Source organism: Apteryx rowi, unplaced genomic scaffold (assembly GCF_003343035.1).
Source record: "Apteryx rowi isolate R43461 unplaced genomic scaffold, aptRow1 scaffold_74, whole genome shotgun sequence".
NCBI classification, from domain to species: Eukaryota; Metazoa; Chordata; class Aves; order Apterygiformes; family Apterygidae; genus Apteryx; species Apteryx rowi.
In genome coordinates, this window is record NW_020451027.1 from 2,401,747 (window position 1) to 2,428,720 (window position 26,974).

General features: G+C 37.8%; 1 long non-coding RNA gene across 1 annotated transcript in view; it reads left to right on the top strand.

Moving 5' to 3' along the window:
- Window positions 1–26,974, top strand: part of LOC112976540 — a 63,636-nt gene that overhangs the window by 32,801 nt on the left and 3,861 nt on the right. Inside the window, exon 3 of the long non-coding RNA XR_003257075.1 lies at window positions 18,168–18,280. This is a non-coding gene — a long non-coding RNA (uncharacterized LOC112976540). The remainder of the gene's footprint in view (window positions 1–18,167; window positions 18,281–26,974) is intronic.

A 26,974-nucleotide genomic window follows, 5' to 3' on the forward strand; every position in this document is an offset into this window, starting at 1 on the left:
GGGCATAAGCATGGGACAAGAGGACAATTTGGTGCACCAGGATCAAGAAGAGGACCCAGGAGTCCTAGCTTTACTCTTAGCAGCCTGGTCACTGGACAACACTTTGCYGCAACTCAAGAGTAGCAGCACTGATTTTGTTGTTTTCCCTTTCAATCTCAATCTCTAAAGAATGCAGTTTAGAGTGATGATTACATTTATGACTCGACAAACTTGGCGGTGTTTCTTTAGCAAATGCCACGAGCGCGCACACACAGTCCTGCATATATACCCATGATACGGTCGTTTGACAGCAAAGACAGGAGAAATGAGGAGGAGAGCTCCCGGAGGACATCACAAAACACTTCACTCTCACAGAGCAAGGAGAACAAACCAAACTGAAATCTAAGCAAACTAAGGTATCAAATCCTGCAAACAACTGCATACTGTGTCCACAAACACTGCCAAGTAAGAGCTACAGTTTAAAGGGGGGGGGGGGGAGAAGGGGGAAGAGAGAGGGAAAAAAAGCAGACAGCCACCCATACACACTATGTTACAGTCCTGATATCTAACTCTGTTCACAAATAAGCATACTGATACAGGTCTGTTTAAAGTTTCTTTTGTCTTTCTGAAATTTTTATCTTGAAAAGAAACTCAGTTATGAATTTTAAATATATGAAAGTGCAGATACCAAAATGCAGATACAGTACAGTGGTGTCATGGCTACTATTTCAACAGTTATTTTGAACGCCTAAGCAAAAAAAAGTTAGAAATATATTTCCTATAAAACAAGTTCATACATGAAGAAATCAGGAAAATGAGAGAGACAGAAGTGATCTAATGAACAAAATTCCCCCAAAAATCAGGGAGCGAGAAGTAGTGTAGTTAACAGGCCACAAACTTCAGTGAGAAGCTGGGCTCAAAAGTCAGTCAGTTGGCACCACTCTGTGCATATAATGGACTTTCATAGAATAGAAATCCAGAGTATGTAGCCTTTTATCTGATGATGTTTACTACCAAAGAGCCCTAAAAGGGGTAACACTAACAGAATTGCTGTAGATGTTACAAGGAACTTGGAATGTGCAATTATTCAAAGGCTCTGAACTTTCTGATGTTCTCAGGAGCCCCAGAGAAAGCCATCCTAGGTGGCTCAGTACAGAGTATGTCAGAAAATACCATGCCAGGTTTCTTTCCTAGGTCTAGGTTAAGACATTTGAAGACATGCATGGTTGAATATGATTCTTTCTTCCTAAATCAAGCGTCTATGATTGCACATCATAGACTAGGCAGTTATAAAAAAATCATACCAGCTCACACCATCTGCAGGAACCTGGTGGTGCAGCTGTTCATTGCACATGTTAGGCAAGCAACACTAAGAACTGTAAAAACAGGTCAAAGCAAAACCAAGAACCACCCAAAATGAAGACTTTCACATAGGTAACTCGAACAGACCTTGAAAACAATCTGTTCTCCAGCAAGCTGAAAGCATTAAGAGAAAAGCAGTCTGCTGCAATCCACACACAATAGGTCTTGAACATTATTTCCTTTTATTGTGTATTGCACTTATGGGGCACTAGATTTTTCTAAACAGTATCCAAAGCACACTTTCAAGTCCAGCCAAACAAACATCTGAATGTCACAGCAGCCTTTCAAGGGAAAGTTTCAGTGCTGTGAGTATTTAAAGACAGACTGAAATTTTTTAAAAGATCAAATATATCTAATGCTACATCCTCTTGTTCCTCTGAATTAAAAATGAAGAACAGCTTATGTGGAAAGTAGGTAGGATCTAATTAAGAAGTGATCTGTTCTAAAGAATAAAAGAAAAAAAGCACCAGTCTTTAAACTAGGTGGAAATCCCTCGAGTTGGATGACAGAGTCCATTTCTTTTTGCAATGTAATTATTCAGAAATCCATGAAGACATATTTTACTGATAAGTGTTGAGAAGAAAAACATTAAAAGACAGGGGCATCCTAACAGAGCATAATCCAACCATAAGCCTTCTTGCACACTGACACAAGCTTTACAGAAATCAGACATACCTGTGCTCAAGTACATTTAAAAAAAAGTTATCTAATGTCCTAGCATGCATGCTGCACCTTTTGGAATAGACCTCACCAATTCCATTCAGAATTTCTACTTGGAGAGATGATGTAATATTCAATAATAAAATTAAGGCTTTGTATATTTTTGTATGAATTAAGAGGAAGGATTTAGACATGTCATATTGAATATTTTTTCTCCTCCAGAAAGGGTCACTTTGGCCTTACAAACAGGAATTTTTCCCTTATACTGCGGTTTTTGTTTTTTTCAGAGCAGCTTTCATGTTGACAACATTAATTCTAGTGTTCACTATGTGCAAAAAGAGCAAAATATCAAGTATACATTTAAGTGTGCAGGACAGCAAGATGATGCTTTTATGCAAGACTCAATGCAATAAGTGCAAGAATTTTCCACTGCTCCAAACAGAGCTCTTCAGCCACAACTACAATGCCTTCCTCTCTGCACATAGACCACTGCATCACTTCATTGCTAAGAGAAAAGTCCAGGTCCAGGTCTGTTCTTTACAAGACACCATAAGCAACAGAGCTGTGTATTACTGTTAGGGCTGATTAGAAAGGAAAATTTCTATTTCACAGAATGATAGAGAAGTTTGAAAAGTTTTTGTTTTGCATCAGATTRAAAAGAGGTACTTCTAAATTATTTTATTTTTCTTTTGGGCAAAGGAGGTCATGGCAAAAGAAAGGGTGAAATAGAAAACCTAGCAGCCTGATCTCTTCCCAGATGGATAGTAGTCTGACAGTTAAGACGTTCACACAGAATATTGGAAACCCAGGTTTCCAGGCCCTACTCCAAAACAAACAGAACTCTGACATTCCGGAGGCACACCATAAACACCAGGCTATCAACCACTCTGGGGCAGCAAGGGGCTTTTTTCTTCTCCTCATGCAAAAAGCCTCCCCAGAAGAGTGTCCATGGAAAAATATATTTCTTAAAAACATCTAAGGTTTTCCCCCCTTGGGGGGGAGGGGGGCAGGGAGGGGGAATAAATTGTCAACCAGATGTAGTTAGCTTTGCATACTTCTGGAAATGCAAGGAAATACTAACAGAATGAGAAAAACATACCTTCTACAAAGTTCTAATACCGCCTTTAATCATATTACAAGCATAATGCGTTAACTTAACAAATCAATGTAACACAGTTGGACCTTTAGATCAAACAGGAGAAGGAGTGAAGATTTTGATCCAACAAAAGCATATTATAGAGTATAAAAATACTGCCGTTCAAACCATGCCAAGTATTTTCTTGTGCTTGAACCCTAACAAAGCTTTCTTCTTTAAGGCAGATATTAGGGGGTTTTTTTAAAAAAAAAGAAAAAGAAAAAAAAGGATATAGGGATTTTGTTAGGCCACTTTTTCTTTGCATTAGTAATAGTTGAGAGAAAAAGCAATCACAAGTTTGCATTTTACAGAAGACCACAAACCTCAGAAGATCAGTTTTGCCCAGCAGGTATTTCAGCCACACAATCATGTCAATATTACACAAAGCACAGCACAATTGGACATTCTTCGTACTTTAAAGGAGTTTCATGTCAGGTAGTGAAAGCTAAATCACTTATTTCTTTGCTGCTGAGTGACTTTTTCAGCATCCTCTCTTATAGTGTCATTTACRTCTTAATATTCTGAAAAGATACCTGCTGCAAAAGAGCCACATAAAATGCAGCTGTAGTCCACTGCACAAGAGGGAGAAAGAGGACTGGTTATGGGGACCCCGACATCTTCTGTTTCTCACACAGCCACTTAAACTCCACTATAATTGCTGCAGGATGCAAAAAAAACAGAGAGGGCTAATTGAGTTTAAAAGCTACACAGATGCAGCTTCATCTAGGAGATGCCTCCAGGTTTGCTTGAACATTTACTAATAAGCCTAGACCACAGACAGAGGGGATGTCCAATTCCACAGACCCAGAAGGGAGAGAAGATGCTTTTCTCCCTACTCCTAACCCTGTACCAGCCTCTACCTCTGTGAAACAAAGTATGCTTCCAGGAATTTGAGAACCACCATCTTGATTTTTCTTTCCTGACAGCCAAGCTGTATACTGTTGACAGATACCAACTATCATCTTATTTACAAATTTCTATTAAATACTATATTAGCATCATCAGCCAAAATCAAGGTCCTGCCTTTCTAGGCACCCCCCCCCCCTTTTTTTTTTTTTTTTTTTTTTTTTTTTTTTTTTGAAATTTTCAGGCTAAGCAGGTTAGGAAGGTAAAAGAGAAATAGCCACAGAGTTTAGGAGCAGGAAAAAAAAAGTTTGAGTCCCAGGTGAGTAAGCCCTAGCCATGTTTCCTGTACAGTATGATGATTGCTCTACACTGGAAGATTATGTGCAACCAGCATGAAGTGGGAGGAACTGACAACACTGAATTTAAAAGGCTGAGCTTGGGGAACATAAGTATATGGATGCCTCTTCCTCCTGCCTTTAAGCTATTAAGTTTAAAAAAAGTGTTTGTTTACATATTAGACATTTCTCCTCAAGGGAGAGGCAGACGGAAATTTTATTAGCCTAGCAGTACAGCCATTCTGAAGCTTTGCTTGCTGTATGTACATAAAATGAAAATAAAGAAGTGTAACTCTTATTATTCACCTTTAAAGAAAAGGGGTAAAGAGAAGATCTAAGGCTGTCTCCTCAGTGTGCAGTTCCAGCCTTTAAGCTAGCTCCTTCAGGTACCAACAGAGCATGAACTACAATAAAAACTGCAGATTCAGTTCTCAAGTAATTTATCCATGCTGAGTTTCATGCAATCTTTGTATGTTAACTACACTATAGTGACTGTACTATTTGTGGGATACAAATAAAACACCTGCAGCCAGACCTTTTAGGTGGATTTTCTAGAAACACTTCTATTGGAGAGGTTGTCCCCCCTCTCCTCCACACATGCATACTCCAACCACAACTTGAACTTTTTGAACAACATGCCAACAGCATGTTGGGTTGGCCAACAAAAGCTGGAGCCTCATGCAACACTATTATGGCTCACTAAGCAGTAAATAGAAAGTGTTGCAAATATTTCATTAAAAGTAAGGTAAAGCTTCCTTTCGCAGCAATAATGTTCAGTTTCCTGCACGCAGCACTGCTAACAATATCACAGGTGACTCCTTGAGAGAAAGTTAGGGCTAATTTTTCCCCCCCATTTGGAGTTGTGGGTCCACAGGCAGGTCATAGGAAGCTACTCTTCATCTACATGTTATTAGCAATTAGCAGTCCTGTAGAAAATTAGTGTTCAGTGTTCCTCTTCTGTCATAAGTGATGATTAGCTAGCACCTGAGAAACTTTCTGCCCTTGATCAGCTGCCTACTAGCACATTTAAATTATTTAGATGATCTGCAGAGATAATATAAAACAAAAGAACCCACAACCAGAACATCCATAGCATTTACTAGAATAATTAGGTGTGGAAGGAATCCAGGGTCAGCCCCCAATCCTGTCATGAACATGTTAAAGGAATTTGAGCACATGTGCATTGAATCATGGTAGAATATATTCTGAAATAAGCAAAAAGCCAGGAATATCAAGGACTAAAGTTGCTCTCATGTTCTTTGCTTTTACTGAATCCAAGCTTTAAGCTTTTAGTGTGCTGTAAGAATAGCCCCACTTAGCAGTGAGAGGAACACTGGTGTTGAACATCTAGAAATACTTCCACAGACAGGTTTCCTTCTTTCCCTCTGTATTCACACTGCAATTACAGCTCATGCTAAGATAGCCAGTAAAGTAATGAATAGAAGCTTTTGATCACTGGATATGTTATCTTYTATGCTGCTTTAAGCACTAGCTAATTTCCCCCTTACATGAAATTAAAGATTCCATTATTATGTCCTCCAACCTAAGCAGTTTGCACTTGAGCAGTATGAAGGCCTTTGAAAGACTGTGCCCCATAATATAGTTTGTTGAATATTCTATATCCACATCACCGCAGCCACATCGAAGGGATTTCAAGGCATACAGGGTTATTAGATAGCCAAATCATATCCCTGCTTCCTAACAATTGCAGCCCCGTTCATTCCATATGGCAGAAAATTAACATCTGGAATTCTACTATCCCGCTAGCAGCTGGGACTGTGCTGCTAAATCAGGAAGTGAACTGTGCTCTCCTCAGGGTTTTAATTGTTACAGAACGCACTCAGGGCTCTTAGCAGAAAAGTAACAACTGTTCTAGTTACTGAAAAAATTACTCGTGTACAAAACACTTCTTAATAAAGTTATGTAAGTGCATGAGACGCTTGTATAACATGGAAACATTGTGCACATTCACTCTATATTTAAATTGACTTAAGAATGAAGAATAGCTTCCTTCCATTTCAGAAGTTATTCCAACAGGTCCAGTATAAAGTCATGGAATTAAAATTTCATGAAATTAAAAAACAGCTTGGGAAAATACTAGCCATTACTTCTTTCGAGTTGTGAGGAATAACATGAAACCAAAGGACAGAGGCTTCGTGGCAGCAAACACAAGGAAAAAAACAAACAAAACAAAAAACACTTATTTCTCTTCAAACTGGACTTCTCTGAAAGTCTGTGACCCCTCACAGGTATTAGCAATTTGGTTTGAGAACATCTGTTACAATATCCGTAAGCTCTTCCAGACTCTACTATTCTTGCAAACACTTCCACTAACTTGAACAAGATGCTAGCATAGGTGATTAAGCTCTAGGTAAATTCTAGTTTTCCATGAGTTTCAAGAAAGAGTAAGGAATTACCAGCCTGCCAGCCAAGCCTTTTGTGACAACAAGGGCTTTATGGAAGAAATCATATCCTTTTTTCCAGAAGTCACAGTAAATTGCAAGAATTTTGACAGTCCATAGTCCCCTTTGACTATTTTCCACATGTGGCATATGTAAATTCTACCTTTACTGTAAATGTGCTTCAGCTCATTTTTAATCTTACATGAAATACAAGTCATAGAAATTAAACAAGCAAATAATTACTGAAATTTCACATCCACAGATTGCACACCTATGTATGTAATATATGGTGAACTGTAAACTACATTACACTTGCATGTATTTGCAAAATACAGAATTTGGGAAGTTCAGTATGCAAAAAATCAGCTGATCTAATAATTCGAGATACTAGATTTTTCAGTACTAAGTATGCAACAGGCTGTTTTAATCACTGTGACTAGCCAGAGTAAGAAAGCGCAATCACGCTGAACCAAAGGTTTCATAAGTAATGATTCCTATGAGATAGCAAGAAAAAAAAAAAATCTACAGTAGGAACTAAGAGTACAGGAAAACTCACTTGCTTGTATTATGACTTCTCTTGCATAATCAAGCAGAAAGACATACTGTAATAAAAGTGAGGTATAAGAACATTGGTAGGGCAGTAAAAGAAAAAATTTGAAAAAATATAGGGAAGGGAAAGGAAGGGGAAAAAAAGATTTTCTCAATACTTGCACCCAAAGAGCCGAAATGTGGATATTTACTCATGACAGTTCTGAAAAATGATGACAAAGAAAACAATGACCTCCACAAGACAGAAGCAGTGCAGTTCCCCAACATGTTCCAAGCTTATACCAGTTAATTTGCATTTGCTGTTAGACCTTTATACCAAAGTTGAAACTTCCCAGATTTATTACTTTCTAGGTAAAGTTTTTTGGACTTCCTGACAAATAGACCTTATTTAAAGCCACTAAACATTTATTTGAAAGGAAAAAAAAAAAAAAAAGCTAGAAAGTAGTTGTGCATGATGAGATCTTTCTTTAGCAGAGATCTTTCTTCACTAATATTCAGAAGGGGAAAAGCACAGACAGCTGCTTTCATTTGGCCGGTGGACTCTTTGTATTTTACTGACTACTGATCAAGATTCTTTACAAAACCAAAGCAGTCATGAGATGCTTTTTATGCACATTCTAGTACTAGATTCTGAAAGAACTTGAGCTGTTATATAAATGTGTGCACAGGATAAATAAAAAGCCATTGTGATAGTCAGCTTATCCTATGTTTCAAAGGCTCTGCTTAGAAGAGGTAGCTACAGATGACTGATACATACCAGATAAAACAAATCTCTCTAAGCAACTCCTTCTAAGAGCCAAAGTTTTGGGATTAATATAACAGCCTTATTTTTCTTCGCTTCTCTTTACCTTAGGTATAAAGTAGACCTATTTCATATATTTTTTTCCAGCAGAAAAATATGCTTTGAATTTGTCATTTATTTTTAAGCGAGAGGAGAAAGGCATACATATATGCACACACTTATCACACTCCGAATTTGAGGTTTTTTTCTAATAAAAATAGCTTTTCTTTTCTGAAGCCACTTATCTCTTTAACAGCTATTAATGTTTAGTTTCAACATATTCACAGAACAGAAGCTGGATTTAAAAGCTGTTAGCACTGAATATTTTGAAAAAAGTACATGGGCTTAACCAAAATTGGTAACAACTAGCATATACCTAGTACCAGACCTGTATACAGTGAATTAGTGTAAAGAGGGGGAAGGAAAAGAAAAAAGGCTGGGGGGGGGGGGGGGGAACGACCCATATGATTTAGTACAGCTTACAAAGACCCCATTCTTTTGTTTGGATTCTAACAGTATGAAGAATAATACATCTATTACCAAAATCTCCTGCTAGAAATGCTGGTGCACTTTAAACAAGTTTCACTTGCACAGCATTTCTTCTTCTCCTGCTTTGAAATACATACTTAAAAAGCTTCATAATTAACACCATTCACATTTTRCAAGGTTCTCAGAGATCAGGAACTGTTTCTGGAAAGACTTGCTCCAAATTCGGCAAACAATTACAGCATACATTATGCTAAGGTGCGTTAAGTGTCTGGCTTCTGCACGGGTAAGGAAACGTGCTTACCCACGGTTAAGTCCAATAAGCTAAGCAGTCAGTTATAACTTAAAAAAAAAAACATATAAAAAGAGAGAGAGAGCACGCACGCAAGCAAGCGCACGAGAGCACGCACGAGTGAGGGAAAAGACAACAAGCCTAAAAAACAGAACATTACAACAGCCTGTTAGAAACAAATGATATATTATAACTGGGATGCAGTCACAGGACTATGCGTAACTCTGTTACAGCTAAACACCAATAGGTTCTGGTAAAATTAGTTCTGTGTGCTACTTTAATGAAAGTATAAAGCAGCATATTCAAAAGGCCACAAGCACAAAGAAAACAGTCATAGCAAATTCTATACTGAATGTGTGAATAGTTATTGTGAACTGGCCATGCGTTAGTCAAAAATATAAGCAGCCTCCCTTCACCTTAGATCTTCGTAATGATATGAGCCAAGCAATCTAAATAGAAAGTGTTTGCCTGTGCTACAAGAAGGAAAAGAAGAAAAGCCCACAAAACCAAAACCTGCTGTCCTCATGGAAGGACAGCAGCTTTAGACATTTGGCACCACAAGCTCAAAGGGCCAGTTTATCTGCACTGCAGCTACAGACCCAGAAATTTTACAGCGTTCCAGCCGCCACCCTATTGCTTTTCTGTGCCATTAATGGCATTTAAATTACAGACCTGCGGCAGCCATGTAGTCAAAACACCACATCACCCAATGAGGCACTGTATTATAATGCCAGCGTGTCTGTGCTTTAACTGTTCTTTCATATACTGTACCACTTGTTGTCAATCACCCTCTTTCTCTGCCAATGAATAGGCATGAGAGACAATTCTATCTTTAGATGCCACAAACTTCTTACACAGACAGCCGTAATAGTTCATTCATCATGTAGCCAAGACTCCCATTTACATTAATGAAATTTTAGAGGTACAAATAATACAGGGCCCAAGAGAAAACATCATGTGAGAATTTAAACTGAAAATACAGGATATGGTTAGGAAGTCATAGATAGAAGTTAGCATAATTAAAAATATATACCTGATCTAGTTTAGTTTAATTTAATGTTACAGGGTTTTTTGTTTCCAGTTTCAGTAATATATCCCAGATATACTGAAACACTGTTTTCTGGAGTCAGACATTTACTTGCACATATTATTCACAATAACAAAAAGTTATTCACAGTAACAAATACTGATCAAATAGCACTTTGTACTTTGACAGCATCTCAAACAAGAATACATTCAATTTCTAAACTATTATATGACAAAGATCTGAGGTTTTTTTTTTTTTTCCCTAGATGATCCTGAGAAGTTAAATAGCAGGAACCTCTGGTCATATAAAGTCATTAACAAAGCTAGGTAACAAATCCAGGTTTTTGGTCTGGGTTTAATCCCCCCTCCCCCAATCAAAACCTAAAAGCAAGCTGTTTCAAGGTCACAAAAGTGATTTGGGGGGAGGTCTGTTCCTAAAAGCTGGTGTGCTGCTGGAAGCCCTCAAACAGCCAGCTGTACTTAAGTTGAAAAAGGTTTATTTATCTAAAGAAGAATTTTCAAATTTTCATGACGCTTCTTATTTTCAGATTAGGATTCTGTATAATTTAAAGAAGGTTATGTTCATCACTCTGAACGCTAAGACCTCAAACTAGTGTTTCATAATATTCACACTAAGAAAAAACGTTTATTAAACTACAGTAAGCCAGCTTTTTCAATACTGGCTTATTTCTAAGATCATATACAAAGTACTAATGATTTTTGCTTATTAAAGGCATAGTCTCAACTCAGAAAAGCTAAATATCAGAAATCCACGAAGCTTTAGAGCAAACACTAAAGCTACCAAGATTATCTAAAGCAACAGAATATATTCAACAGTTCAACTCAACTTTTAAAATTGTTTCCACCAAAAAAATTAGCATGCAACTTCCCCCCGCAAGCATTGCAATATTGTCTTCATTTTTGTCCAAAATGAAAAACGTATGCTTTCCATTGCAAACAAAATTGTATTTTATACTTTCAAAAGTGACCTAGCTTGTTTATTTTTTCTCCTGCAATCTAATGGTGAAGCATTCTATTTTAAACTTCATCTAGAACTACAATGATTTGGCATTGGATAGCCAAGTATAAAAGCAAAACAAAAAAACCCTCAGCCATTCACTCAGTCCTCCTCACCATTCAAACAAAACATTAAACAGGCACTGAAGTTATCCACACATATGAAAAGCCCAAATAATATAAGGTTCTCTTGAAAATTTAAAGTGTCAATAGTCAAAAAGATACATTTATTACTCCCGACCTTTAGAACAGAAAGCTTAGTGTCCTTCAGATACAAGTTTTTGTCAAGCAGCTGACAGACAAAACATGTAGAAATATATCTGCTTTTTAAAGTCTTGTGAGGTTTATTGCTCTCTAGAGCATATCAAAAATCCATTATTAGACCAGAAAAGGAATTTGAAGCAAAAAAGGTCAGGAATACTTAATATTTTTCCGAGTGGTAAGCAAAATACAGCTAGCAGTTAGATAGATGGCCACTTGCATACCCCCTTTGTTTCAGTATCAGCTTTTACATTAGATTGCAAACAGCTGTCAGTGGTTCCATACAGATAAACTTTGGAAATATAGCCATTACTACTCCTGGGACAAAGTGAATCCTTAAATATTGTACCTTTATTTAAGGGTTTATGTACCAAAGTCTGAAACATTTTCACTAACAAAAGTGTCTCTGGACAGTTCCATCAAGCCTCCCCKATGTACACCCAACATGACTGGCAAAGAGACTCCTGGAATAACTGAGGTTGGAAGGGACCTCAAGAGCTTATCTAGTCTAATGTCCTGCTCAAACCAGAGCTAGCTTTGGCATTACCCTGTGCAGGGCCTTGTCCAATTGATTTTTAAGCATCTTCAGTGTATAATTACCAACATCTCTTTGGGCATATTCTTGTGCTTTGCCACCTCACTTTTTTCTTATACCTAGTCAGAATTTCCCTTGCTGTAACTTGTTTCCCCATTTTATAATTTCACTGTGCACCTCTGAGAAGAGTCTGGCTCCGTCTTTTCTATAACCCCTTCATTAGGTTGTTGAACAGCACTGTTAGTCCCCCCCCTTATTTTCTCTGTCTCCTTCAGCCTCTGCTGGCATGTCAATAATATTGTGAGACAAACTTTAAACATGTAGTAAACGTAGTCAAGTCTATACAGAAGCCTGCATCATCAGCCAATGACTAAAGTTGAGAATATCTACATTTTAGCTATAGCATTTAATTTCTGTACATTATTTACTTGTCTTTGTACTAAGAAATAACTGTGGTATGCCAGATACTATCCTGTGGCAACTGCCAGTAAATGCTCTAAATTTAGTCGAGACCACTATGTTAACAGTGTATTAAATGACTTACTAACAGTCACTGAATCTAGCCACGAACGATTCTTTGAAGATACTTTTAGTATTTCATCATTTTAATCTGACCACATTCATCAACGCCTTAATAATATTTAGTTTCTTTTAAATTAATGTCATTCATTAGAACTGTTTAAAAGGCTATTCAGAAGTTGGTGCAGTCAGCCTGGGCTGGATTCATTCCAAGTACTGATGGTTTGTTCTGATGATTTGATCTGAAAAAAAATCCTCCTTGCAGAGAAGTAATTAGCCTTCCCTAAATTCAACTCTAATTAAAAGTCAGCATAAAATTCTCACTTAACTTCATTGAGAGCAAAGTAAAGTAACAATAGGCCCTTCTGAAAAACTTACTCCAAAGACTTACTGTTTAGCCCAAAGCTACCCCTGGAACAATTCACTGCTTTTAAGTGAATATGACAGACTCTGAGAAGTATCTATTAAAAGATACTAGGTTTGATTTCTTACCACTGGAGATCTTCTGCATAGAGTTTGCCTCCTTCAGTTGGTTTGATAAAGGTGTGGATTGCTAGCCTTCAAGTAATGATAAAAATACTACATAGTCTCTTCAGACATTTGCTTGAGAAAAAGTGGTATTATATACTAAAGAAAAAGCACAGGAATTTAATTCATGTTTGACCATAACTGGATGTAATTTGTGTTTCAGGGGTAAAATGAAACAGCTGGGGGGGGAAATGGATACTAGAATACCTTTCCCTGTATCTCTAGTCCATTTTTGAATTTACTGATATGGTCCTGCTGACCTCAAAGAGCTTCACCGATTATTGTAGCAGAAGAATGCTACAGGAGAGGACTGCATTTAAACAAGAAGCAAAACCAAATGAGAATAATATGTATTTGTTCCATTTCAGTCTTCTACTGAAAGCACCTGACCATCATTTCCACATTTGTGCACAATTGGAATTAAAGTAATTATGTTCTTCATGAACAGTCATGATGATATGACAAACACAACTTTCAATGCTTTCTTGCAAACTTTATTTATTATGACTTAAAATATATATCTTCATTTTATTCTGATCTACTGTTGTAGATGCTGATTTTTTGCTCCTTTCTTGAAAAACAAACTCCCCTTGGAATCCCCTTAAGAACAGACAAGAAGTCTCAAGTTAGACTACATATTTCCATGATTCTCAGGAAATTAAATACATTCCATTTATATCGTGTTATATAATTATTTTCATATCTTCTTCCTTTCTAAATATAGTAAAAAAAGTGTATTATTCAATTTGAATGTATCAAAATAAAACAGATATACTACTTTTCCAATAAATCTATTCTTCTATATTCATATAGGAAGACACACAATTAAATGCTTAAATTGGTCCATTTTCAGGAAGGTTTTGGTTGTAGAATGTTAATGGAAACAGGCCTTTACAAAAACCAATGCAAAAATAAATTTTGCTTCGCTTCTCAGCTGCATAGACCTGCCCTGGCAGTTCCATCAAATAGACAACAAGATTCGACATATAGTAAGAATTCTTCACTCTTTACTGGCAAAAAGAAAAGAAAGTCTATTTTGCTAGCATCTGAGATCTCCCTTTATTCAGACCTGTTTACATTCAGTCATGTTCACAATGACCAAATTTTGAATTATCTGATAAATACCTCTATGTGTTAATTTGCTTTAGGTACCTAAGACAGGTGTGGCTGTCTTCTCTAAACAAGCATTTTGCTTTCTTCCATCTTTTAAACTAACACACAACAGTAGCGCAACTGTCTGCAACACCTAATTTGTATATTATTAAATCCAGCAATGCAGAATTTAGTTTTAATATAGTTTTTAATTTATTTGACTTGCATAATCAAGTAGCAAATACCTATATTCAGAGATCTGTGGTGGGACTCAATGGGACAATGAAATAGAAACAATCTGTCCATTCTGGATTTTTCACTGATTACCACCACTCAGATGCACGGGGCTGTGAAGAAAGTTATGGAAGGGATGCTGTTGCTATGCTTTAAAAAAAAAAAAAAAAAAAAAAAAAAAAAAAAGTAGATTTAATGTTACAAAAATTATACAAGTTAAAATAAAACTATTTAAGCTACCACAGTAGGAGTCTCCTGATCAATAATTACTTTTATAATCAGACATTTGCCATAAATGTTCACTAGAGTGAAAGTGAATTAACATGATCCAAAAGAGAATCAAAACCCATAGAAACATCTGTCTGCATTCTGCTCCATAACTTAATGCCCCTATTGCCCAACCTAGGACAAGCTTTCTAGGTTTTTGTTTTGTTCTCCCCACCCCTCCCCGTCATACAAGAAAAATCAGAAAAAGATGTGAATATTGTATGATGAAAAAGCCAAACAAACCTAAATATAATCAGGTCTCAAGTGAGTATCCATGACAAGTTCACCACTAACTTGTAAACGGTGCATTGAATTGTCTTCAGTGTATAATTACCAACTTGTCATGAGCCACAGACACGTAACACCTTGCACTGCAATCTATATCGCCACAGTTCACAACAGAAGGATAGCTCCTGAGGTATTATTTCCCCTCTACCCATCTTGCTGTGTATTTTTGCAATGTATTTCTGAATTTTATCATTAGACCCCAGCTGGAAGTACATGCTTATTGTCAGGCAGCATTCCCCCATAAACCCTCTTCTCCCGCCATGAAGAGAAAATGCAGGACACAGCACTGTGGTGATGGGAAGAAAAGAGGCATGGAAGGTGGAGGGAAGAACCGCACAGTCTGAAGGAGTAGCTCTACCAGAACTGCTGCAGAGAGCATCCACTTTAGTCAAAATAACTCTTCAACTGTGCCTCATCATTAGCTACTGCACACCACACCTCTCACAAGAACAGACACGTTTTCCATGTTTGTGCACTCAGTCTCATTTTACATAAGCAACATATGTTCTCCTTYATTGTCTCAAATTAACAAATAAGAAATCAAACAAGAGGCAGCAAGGCTCATATTATTTGCACACATTTTTAMAATCCGTATTCCCAAGTATCCCCAAAGGCATCTGGAGAGGAGTAACTAGATTGTTTTTGATGACTAGATCTTTTGAAGGAGTGGAAAGTGCCAAAAATATCAGTGTAAAGTTTTCATAACAAATCAGTTTTAAAAGTATGCTCTTGGTGGCTCCAATTTACCTGCTAAACCTCTTCCTGGARGACAATCCAGCTGGAGAAGATGTATCCCGAGTGCAGATTGCTTGACTGTGTTGTGTCATACATGCTGAAGGGAGAGCTCCTGAGTGATAAGGGCTGATATCAAGTTAGGCCTAGGAAGAAAACAGAATATCCAGCAAAGAAATATTAGCCTTTTAGTTGAGGGCAAGTAGAGTCAACCAAAACCACAATTATTTAAACCCATTTTTTAATTGSGGGGGTGGGAAGGAGGGGAGGAGAGAAAAAAGAAAAAGAAGAAAGAAAACCTCCAAAAGATAGATCAGATCAACAAAAAGAATTAGAGTTACAGAGGTGATAAATGTTGCAGTTATATTTCAAACATCTATCCTGAAAATACCTGTAGAGATCTAGTCAACTATATATAGTGCTCAGAGAACTCTGTATGTAAAAGGACTCTCAGAAGTCAGCGCAGTGAAAAGAGCTCCTAAATTAGGCAGGGGAATAATGAGGAGAGTCATGAGTCTAAAACTGCAGCCTTGAAACTCTGGATTTCATGCTGCTCCCTCCTGCCATTACAGCAACAATCCCAGGACCTCCCTCTGGAGTTTGGCACTCCAAACACTCCTTTTGCAGCTGACTAGGGAGAGGTGCTTTGCTGCCTCCCTCTCCAGGAACATCCAGGCATGGAGGGCCTGGATTCAAATTCCAGCTTTGTCAACATGATCGTGACCCAAATCTTCCCCTACCCTGATACCAGGTGTTCTGATGTGAGGAGTGCTCTCAAACACCTCCTCAATAAGCTTTTACACTTTGCAAGGAGCACTTAAATATTCAGCTGGCTACAGAGAGTATGTTAAGCTACAGCTCATTAGCCGAGACACCAACCTCTGAGGGAGAGACCTTGCGTTTCACATTCTGCTCCTATGAGCAGGGGACCCCACACTCGCCCACCTTTCATCCCAGGACCAGCACAGAGGTGCTGGAGCAAGCCCCGCAGGCTGCTCCTGCAGCGGGACGCTCGGTACGCATCTCCTTGGCAAGGCCCAGGCCTAGGCAATGACCAGTTCTGCCAGCAGATAGGTCCGTGGCTAACGGCTTTGGGCACCTCCATAGAGGGACAACCGCTGAATAGGGGGGTTGAGGATTTCAGTTTGGGGTTTATGCACTTGATGATGGTTAAGCACCTAAGCTAGGTGAGCAATAAATATTTATTTATATATTTTATGTATATATAAATAAATATTTATTTAAAATATTTTTATATTTTTATATATAAAGACTAAATACACTTAACGTGAATGAAAAAAATTCACTCTATTGTGTCTCATAAAAGAAACTGGCTATCAGTATTTTTGGGAAGGTCCCTGGATTCTACAAAAACTGGAATTAAGTTTTTTTTTTCCTCCCCTCTAATGGCATTTATAGTTAATGATGAAAAAGATTTGTTTGCATTGTAGATTCAGCATTACTTTTTTCATTTTAATTTTAACATTACACCATTTTAGCTTTCAGCATGCCAAGTCCGTATAGACATCATCTGGTTGATGAAAAAAGAGGGTAGCTGAACAGCTTTATAGGTATTCTGCTGGCTGAAGTTCTGTGCATGTGCAAGGCAGTTTGGCAGCAAAATAGTTGAAAAAAATTTTCCCCCCACCTTTTCTTAATAAAAGAACCAAAGTGATCCATTGTGGTGAATGAATCTATTCCTTTTCATTCATTCTAAACCACTGTTTTAAGGTTGTCTTCAAACAGAACAAAGTACAACTGGCTTGCATTTTCAAAATTAAGTTTTAAAGTTTGTTTAAAATAGAAGAATTTTAAAAATTCCTAAACACAACTCATGGCAAGTGAAGAGCTCAATGGCAAATACAGCAGCTGAACATAAATGCATCCCATGCAATATAAGATACAAAAAAGGAATCTATATAGGACCTTGCTATCATTTGAGGCCAGTTTTACTCCTTAACCATACAGGCTGGCCAGAAGAGTATTACATAACAGCAACTTCAGATGTCATTTTCTTTAAATACTACCCTCTTTTCACTGAAAAGCAGAGCATTAGACTTTTTACAGGCTCTGACAGACAGGGAAAGGAGCCAGCAGCCATATTTAGCACGAAGTGACTGATTTCTGGCACCATTTAGCTTCTCCGCATCATGAATCTGGCAACCTGGTAGGTTCTTTTCAAAGATGCTGATTGAATAGTTGATACTAGTATTACACAAAGACTCAAAAAGGAAAGCATGAGAGAGTTGGTCCTAAGCCCCTAGACTCCATTAATTTTTTTTTTTTTTTTTTGAAAGACGGGGCAGGGGGGAAAAAGAAATCCTGGGCTGAATGCCAAAGCCAAGGCAATGTTGACCAAATGCATTGTCCAGCTTCTGTGTACCTTTGACAAAAATCTATAACTTATAATCAAACATTTTAGGCACAAAGAAGCCATAAGCCAAGACAGACTGCTAGCTCTTTCCTTAATTTTCATGAGACAGAGCATATGCTACAAAGTCCAGATTTTGTTCTTATTTTTGACCAATAAAACTATCCCTATTTCCATTCCGTTAAAAAAAAAAATTATTCCGAGGTATAATACTCCAGCAAGTCTTTGCAATTATAAAGATGGTGAATTCATATGCATCCACTACACTTACAAGGAGTTTTGAACTACAGAACCCYCAACTCACTACCACCAAGTGTGTGTGGAAATCAGTTACTGTTTGAAAAAAGTGGCCATGTTTTGTTGCTGAATGTGAAAGTGGAATTAATTGGTAAGACATAAAAGCTTGAAACACTTGCGCATCTGAAACATTAGAGAAATTTTTAATCATACACATAAAACCATGTTTATAGACCTACAGCTTGCGAAGACTGGAAAGGAAGACAAATAAGGTTGGTTCAATGTCCTCAGGGGGCGGAGAAGGGTGAAGAAAGAGGACAAGATTCAGACTGGACACACATACCAGGTAAGCAACCATTCTTTCTCTAATTCAGAGCCTCTTTCAGTTTGCACAGTGAACCTTTCTTTCCATTTCTCTGAAGTAATCAAGTGTCTGGATTACGCTCTTCTAGCTAATTCCTTCATATCTGATCTACACAGCACAGGCCCAAGTGTAGGGCAGAGTCTCAAATGTGCGACTAACCCACCTTCTCATTTACTTGGTCTTTTTCACTGCATGCATGCATAGCTAATGAAATAGAAAATTAGCTATGTTTACATGCAACTAATACAAATGAGTTTTCCTAATGAAAAGAATGAACATAATTACATGCTTTTTCCTATAATCCACTTAAGATGATATTTCTCTGCCTGTCCCTCATCAATATCTTGGCCCAGTGCACGCAGCCCATATAAATGCATTTTCTCAGTAAAGAGGTCTAGGGTTTGCTCTGCTATTGACTCATTTGTGAAAGCTGCACAACACTATCTAAACAAGTGATCCACATTTCATGATTTCATCCAATTACCAAAGTTTGAATGTAAAGCAAACTTAGTTGCCTATGTTTTAATTGTATTTCAAAGTTCCTCTTAAAGCAGTCTTGCATTCTCTTCTCCCAAGATACTTCTTTTTAGACTACACGTTCTCTACCTCTTTTGAATATGCAAGATTACAAAGGACCGTGGATTTTCACAGCAGAGAGACAGCTGATATCTGAACATTAGCAAGTCAATAACTGGAGTCTGGCATGAATTAGAGTAGGAAGGAGCTTCAAGATTTAGATCCGATTAGGCATTCATATTTCATAAATGAACCCAATCTGAACCACAGGCAGAAGTCCAAAGTGGAGCTCGAAGCTGCTCTTGTATGCAGTACCTGTAATTTGAAGACACATTAAGCTCATCGGGCAGTCACAGATCAAAATGAAGGAGCAGCTGAAACTAAAAGAGGTGATGGAAGCAAATCAGAACATCTTCATAAGGGGAAAGGAAAGCTGAGGCATCTGTCAACAGCCTATAACTTGGATGTTTGTTAATGATTTTATATTCAATGTTATTCAGTACATTATTCAGTTGTAATTACTGCAAGGCATGTCTACACAGTTTAAGCGAGTCACAGGTACTAGAACTAAAGAATTTTACATTACTCTGTTTTATAACATTCATTATTTGAAAGAGACATTGCAGTGAATTTAACAAATTTCTGTGCTATTCTTGCACTCAGAGTGTGCTTTTCAGTGAAACAAAAAAAGGTCTGGAAATTCCACTGAGTGTCAAGGGAGCATGCAGTTTCAGGGTAATACAGAGTTTTAAGAGACCAATAGGTGATTTTCAGCAGAGAAGAACTTTCACTAGTCCCTTTCCCCTTTCTTTTTCCCAATGAGCTGCTGTGTACAGACATGCTCCTGAAACAGAGTGCCTTGCATGTGCAAGCACACACACACACACCCTTGGCTGCCTGTGTTTGTGCCAGTTTGTGTTAGTGCAGTGTGGCCAGTCTGGAATTGCTTGCTCCATAGCTCTTCAAGAAAAATGCTATCATGGGTTTGAATGAAGCTGTTGTGTCATTTTTCCAGAAGGCAGCTCTGCTGGTTACTTCCACATTAAGTTAGATTTCCTGACACATACATCAAACCTCCCCACACAAAAAGTTAGCCCTGACCTTCCTCTCTACTGTATTCCCATGTGCCAATAAAGCTGCAATTTTGCAATTAAGCAAAATTAAAAAAAAAGATGTATGTCAATATTTTCAGAAGGTACTTACATTATGCAGTTATTCCAATATAATCATAAAGACCTGAATGGGATTCTGATCCTAACCTTCAGGTACACTCCCCAAAACAGGTGCTCAAGAGCAAGCACTGGAAGAAAGGCAAAGGAAGAGGAAGGGGAGAAGTGATAAAGGTATTAAAGGAATGGGGTACTGTGTGTTTTAAAACCCTTTGGCTCCAGCTCCTTATTTTTGATATTCAGCAGGAGTTTGTCATGACCACAGAAGCCTTTTTACGCTGAATAATTCCCAGCATTTCTGTGTCACTGCAGCTGATGTACACATATTGAAGATTTAGCTTTCTAACCTTGTAAGTGGGGGTAAGCAGAAGGAAGGGGAGAACAAGAAATACCAATAAACTTCACAACCTCTTTGCCCTTACATTACTGCATAATACTTCTCTCCCTTCCTCTCCAAATATTTGAGGAATTCACTTCCTCTGCAAGAGAGAGGAGAAAACTGAAAGAAGATGAGAAGACTGACTTTTATATACTTTGGTTACAACGTATTTATAAGTTTAGAAAAATACATATATTTCTCAAATAGTTGGGATGAAATTGCAGCTCCAGAAAAACCAGTGACCAGGATTTCACACTCAGCCCTGTTAAGCTGTTTTTATATATTAGAGAAGAGTCTAGATCTTGGAAGCCATTTGTCCTCAATTTCCCTTCAATTTTTTTTGCTAGAAGAGGGGTAGATTGCTAAATATTGTGGCTATTCTTTGTTCTCCTTCCTCACTTCACTGTCTTACATTAATGGTGCTGCTAATGGCATATGACAATAATACTGAGCTCTTGAGCAATATACTCAAGACCCCCCTGTTTCAGCTAAGCATGATCCACACTTTACAACAGGAAAAATAAGACCAGAGACAAACAGACTGGTGACATCTTTTCTTTGGTTATACCTGTCCCTCCATCCCATTCACTAATTCACTTCTTTGTCAGTCTCATACTCTGCCTCCTATAGCCTTAAGGGACTGAATTTGGAATCTTAAGCCAGTTCCAGTCAATAGAATGAGGTCAGCCATCAGATCCATGGGACAGGCAAGATTAAAATGTATTTATCCTGAGCCCAAGTGCAGAGCCCTATTTAGACAGCTTTGCTGCCTGCTAGTTATCAGGTTGAATTGAAAACAAAAGTTATATTAAGAGACAGCAGGATCATTATTTCTCCTTTCTGCCCCCTCCTCAAGCGCCTGAGGTCATTTTCCACAACAAAAATGAAAGCCTTCTTAGAAGTGTTTTTGTGCTAAACAGCAGTGGTTAATTTCTTGCAACTAATTAGTTATTCAAGTAAAAGTATAATGATCCTCCAACATGATTGAAAGTGCTTCAACTGAGTTTCCTGCTAACGGCATACTCCTAGGAAAGACGCAATAAATCAGCAGGGTTATGGAAATATTTAAACAAAGCAAGTCTACGACAGGAACCCATTAAAGATGTAGCCATGTAATATTTATGTACCTAGCTGACTTGTGCTTTTAACCTGGCACTTTCAGCTACAGCTTTTTAGCACCTGGGTCATATTCACTAAGAATGAAATTCACCCTATCTGCTGAAAGCCAACATAATGTCTTTGCATTAGGTGTTCAACAGTATAGAGTTTATACAAGACTTAAGCGGTGCAGCCCTCTCACTAAAGGGAATTTCTCTAAAGAAAAATACCAATAAAACACCTTTAAGCAACACAGGAATCTGAATCTGTGAACCACAAATTCCCAGTTACCATCAGCAATAAAATTTGTAGGTGAGTAGGAAAGGTTTCAGAAATCCCAAAGGTCTTGAAGCAGAAGCAGAACTCCTCAGAAACAAAGCTTCTCAGAACAACCTGTCTCCCCTATCAGGGTTTAGGTTATGTTGTGGTGATTAAGAGTGGTTACTGAGATGGCAATAGCTGATCTCTCAACCAGAAACGTTTTTAAAGGTGCTAGTTGCAGAAAATGTCACCCGCTCATTCTAAAAAGGGTTCGTTCATTACGGGCGACGAGTTTAAACACAMTAGTTACTGCAGAAGAGTAAAACCCAGTTGTCTAGAAATAAATTTTGATTTTGATGAGCTTTTTAGATGCTTCAGATGTATAATATCTGGTCCTTAAAATACCAAGAGTAAGAGAGATTTCCCTTTCTTCCATTACATTAAATAGTGTGCACATGTTTATCGTATTTTTAAAATATACATAAGCATATGCAAAGGAAGGGGAGCAGCTTAATAAACCCTGCTTTCAGTGGCTACGCATTCTTTCCTTCAGCCCTGCTTGCAGTGGCTACATATTCTCTCTCTCAGCCCATTTACTCATTTACTTCTTTGCCAAACTCCTAGTCCATCTCCTATGGTTTTAAGGGACAGGATCTGGATTTTTAAACCAGTTTCATTTGATGTCCCAGACATTGGTTTATACTCTGACCTACCCTTCCTTACTGCAGCAAATGGCTGCAAGAAGGGAAGCCTCACTGCTGCTGGGCTAGAGAGACAGCTGAGCACAATCTAAGCCAAAGTATGACTTAGAGGGAAGCTGGAGAAAGGGATGTAGGAACTTAACTGCAATTTCCTGGGACTCAGAAGGGGGAGAAAGCAAAAGGAATATAAGAAATTTGCAGGAGAACGGGATTGAGAAGGACAGAAAAGGAGACTAAACCTCACTCCCCCTTTCCCACTAAAATCATCTTTGCTCTCACCACAAGTTTGTGGGCTGATGACCACTTTCAACTTGCACTTTCTGCTGGAAAAATAAATTAGGAGTCCAGTTTAATTTTATCATAGAGAGTTTAAAGTGGTCACTGGAGCACAAAGTGCTTTTCAAAGGGCAGCTAAGCTCAACAGGGACAACGAGGAGGATGTTGGGACAGCCGAGAGAGTACAGACAGATTAAAAACATCAAGGGTGCATCTATTTTCAACAATAAAGATAAGGCTTTTATAACTTTTTCTGCAATCCTCTTTGTTGTGAGTTTTGTTTTTTTTTAAGACAAATACATACTACTTACAAATACCCTTGCAAGGGTATTTTGCATGTGTGTGGTTTTGGGGTTTTTTTGTTCGTTTGTTTTGTTTTAAACGTAAGTATTAAATGAACTAGGCATTTGCTCTATGAGCACATGGGATTATGCTTAGCCTGCACTGTAAATCATTAGATCCAGTACAAGTAACTTTGTACTAGAATGGTTTTTGCTATACTAAACATTTAAACCATGTACCCAATTCTTCAAAGTCTCAGTTTATGCTGTGTTCAGAGCTTTATAGGGTTGGGTCAATGGCATATTTGTTCTGAGTGGTTGTTCCCAGATAACAGTAACAAAAATCCAAAACTTCTGTTTACATCATTTAACATGCCTAAAGGCTTAGCTGAAGACACTAAAAATAACAACAACAATAAAAAAAACAAGCATAAAATATTTAAGAATGATCTCTATTTTTGAAAATAAGAAGTTACACTATCAGAAGGCAAAAAGAATGCTTTGCCAACTCTGAACCAAAAACAATTTTATTTTTAGCCTGGAGCAGTGACAGGCATAAAAGGGTTTCAGGGAATTTCATCTTCTCCCTGAAGGCAGCCATGAGCCTTTCGACTGCCCCAGACTGCATGCTATAGTGATTGTAAGATAGGCATGTCTTGCGAGTCCTAAGCAATAGCCTTTATTTATCAGAGCATGGAGAGTGTGACAGATAGCAGGAATGAGGCAAATTAGGCAATTCCACCAGTCCCTATGAAAACCTTATTCTCATTTGAGCAGTACTTTCAGCTCTACTAGGGAGCTGTTACACTTGCTGTTTAGCAAGTGCCCCCCTACTACCTTCTTAACTTTAAACTACTAATACTAATACTTAAGACTACTTCACCCAACATTTACACAGACAGCCATGAAATGCTCAACATATTTTCAAATTGCATTTGTGCAACTTCTGTAAAGTAATAGTGATATTTTTAGGAATAAAGCAGCAGCACAATCTCTCATCTATGTCAAACTACACATGAGAATTACCAAGTATTTGTTAGTGACTGTCATAGATTTGTATGCATGATAGTTTTGTATGCAGAATTTTCACAGAGGAAAGAAAATGCAGGAATACCAAAATGCACTCACAAAGGAGACAATGTGATCAAACAGTGATTTACCTCCTTAAGTCTTCAGAAATCAATTCTAACTGAATGCAGTCTGCCTTTAGTTGGTATCCAGCACTATGTAATAAACAGCATTTCAAATGCCTTCCTCCCCCTGCCCTCCCCCACCCCCCATCTTTCTAGGTAGCATGTAGATACAAGTTCTTGATGCTTAACCTGGAAACAGAGACACAGAGCTCAAGCATCACCTCCTTTCCCGTGAAAACATGCCTCCCCTTTGAGGACCTGGGGCAGTGCACCTCAGATGCTAATAGCTTGAGTTGTGTGCAATAGCCCTATATTGTTTATATAGCACTTCACATGTTCAAAGCACTATCTGAGATATCAGCCATCACCACACTTTTACGAGGCTATAAGTATTACCCACTAAACTTCAGGGTGAAATGACTTGCCATTAATCAAAAGTAACTGTGTGTGGCAAGACCATAATTATTTGAATTTGGTAATTCTTGCAGTCCATTCCTATGGTGTCTCAGAAAGGGGAGGATAGGATATTAAAGCCAGTTGTTACTGCACTGTGCTCTGCCATCAGGTCTCAAAGCACAAAGAACATACAAACTATATGGAAATAGTCCACAGGTCCCAAATAAGATGGAGAACCTCATTCATTTATTCTGAAATAATAGTTTTAAAAGTTTTTTTTGTTTGTTTTATTTTAAACCAAGAGGATTAGCAGGTGCCAAAGACCAGGCAAGTCAAAAGTAATCATCCCCTTTTCTGCAGCTAAAGAACCGCAAACTATTGTCTAAGATCTGATTATGGTAGAATTCAAACTAATACCTCTTAGTCATAAAGAATATTTTTCTTTCCATTTTTATGCTGACTTCCATCCCATCAAAATTCAGGTGTTTTGCTAACATTTATAATCCAGCCTCAAAATATTAAGTCTCCCTTTCCATGAGATSAACATTTAGTCATATTTTTCAAATAAGATTTATAAGACAAAGGAGCAGATATTGAAAGACAACCAACAGTCTTGGTACGTAGGACAGCCAAATACAAGCTTGAAATAAAAGCTAAACAAATTGCATACCAAGGAATATGTTTTACAGTTATTGGCCTTAAAATCCACATGATCGCACAGGAAACAGGGCAGCACTAAGACAAAAATGCAGATCTCCACACATAATCCAGGTTCATCAAATAAGGAAAGGGTGCCTGTTTAAGGCTATCACAAGAAAGGGGAGGGTAAGAAATTACCTTCAAAGGAAGTAACGACTACAGAGAATTACTAACAGAACCTCTTGTGCTTTAGCCAAGTTGGTCATGGTGCTCTTAATAGTCACCCTGGCTGTTGCATAACATCCATTAGACCTTTTCTGGGTACAGGCCACACAGAACTACATGCCAGACTGTTTGCAGTTTCTACTATTTTGACTTCCATTGCCTGAAAAGTTAGATTACCAAAATGTTTGCTAAAATATTAAATTCTAAGCATAATGTCAGTAGGTGAGCATTGCTTCATGGATATTAATGTAAAAAGCAGTTACCATACTCCATCTACTGATCTAAAGAACAGATGTTTGCATATGATTTATGGACACTGAAATATGTGCATATCTTCCATAAATAGTAATGTGTTCCAGTAACAAAAAGTGGAACCGTAGTCCAAAAAGGCTGGGAAACTGCAGGCAGTATTAGAATTTATTTTTCAATTTCTTGTCTTTAAATAAAAGGACAAAGTTTACAGGTCCAGTGCTACAATCCTGTATACTGGAAAAGCCCTTACAATTTCAAGCAGGACTAACAACATGAAGTAATACACAAATTGCACAGTCAGGCACAATAGCTCAGATACAAGTCTGCTTAAAAAAAGCAATTGTGATTTGTTAAATAAAAGTAATAATTTATACTGAATGAGGCACAATAAGTTTAACGCAGTAAGCAAAAAGCCAGTACTACCTTGGGTATTTTTACTTTAAGTTTTGTTTTGGAAGTGTCTTTAATATCAAAATTTAAGAACACACTAGCCAGGTAAAATTCTAATGGGCAAAGCATACCTTCAAACTCTGCAATTAAATTATTTTTGGAGGTGCAATCAAATATTTGATTGAATTGATATCACTGCTACTCCTTACATTTGCACTGCTCCTAAATTAGCTCGCCTAATCAGCATCCCGTCTCTTTGACTGTGTTATAGGCATGTAACATTATCTGATGGGTTTAGTTTCAAAAGCACAGTCAATTTTTTGACAAAGTTTTTGAGCAAGTCTGCTGTCAAAGGCTACAAACATACGAACTAGCACATTTGGCATTTGGGGATGTGCTTGGTTTTGGGCAAGCAGAACTTTGAGAAGACTCAACAAATTGCAGATTGTGATACGCATGCATGTCACCCAAGTTTTGATTTGGTTTAAAAATGATCTTGTGRTTACTGTTTCACTTCAAAATGCTTTTCTGGTATGCCAAGATATTTCCCAGTCTTCTTTCATTAGCAATAATGAAAATAATTCTGCATAACTTTAGATTTCTTCACACCACAATGTAAGAAAAAGCAACCCAGCAGAATGCAGAATTTAAACAAGGCAATCACAATTTTCCCCTCCTGTCTCAGGCTGGCATGCACTAGCACTTCAAGATGTTACACAGCTGCTACTCTTCTCCAGAGATGGCTGTACTCCAGTAAATGGTGAAATATTCCCTAATGTATCTTTTTTCCAGCAGAGGTTTACAAAGATGTTACCATGTTTCCACAGGTTGTAGGCAAGATGAAACATTGTGATTCGTCTAGTTGGTTTCTCTAGAAACATTGGTCTTAGAATTACCGCATTAGTAACTAGGAGTCGATCCTGTACTCCACTACACTGCACAAACGACTGGAGTTAGTGT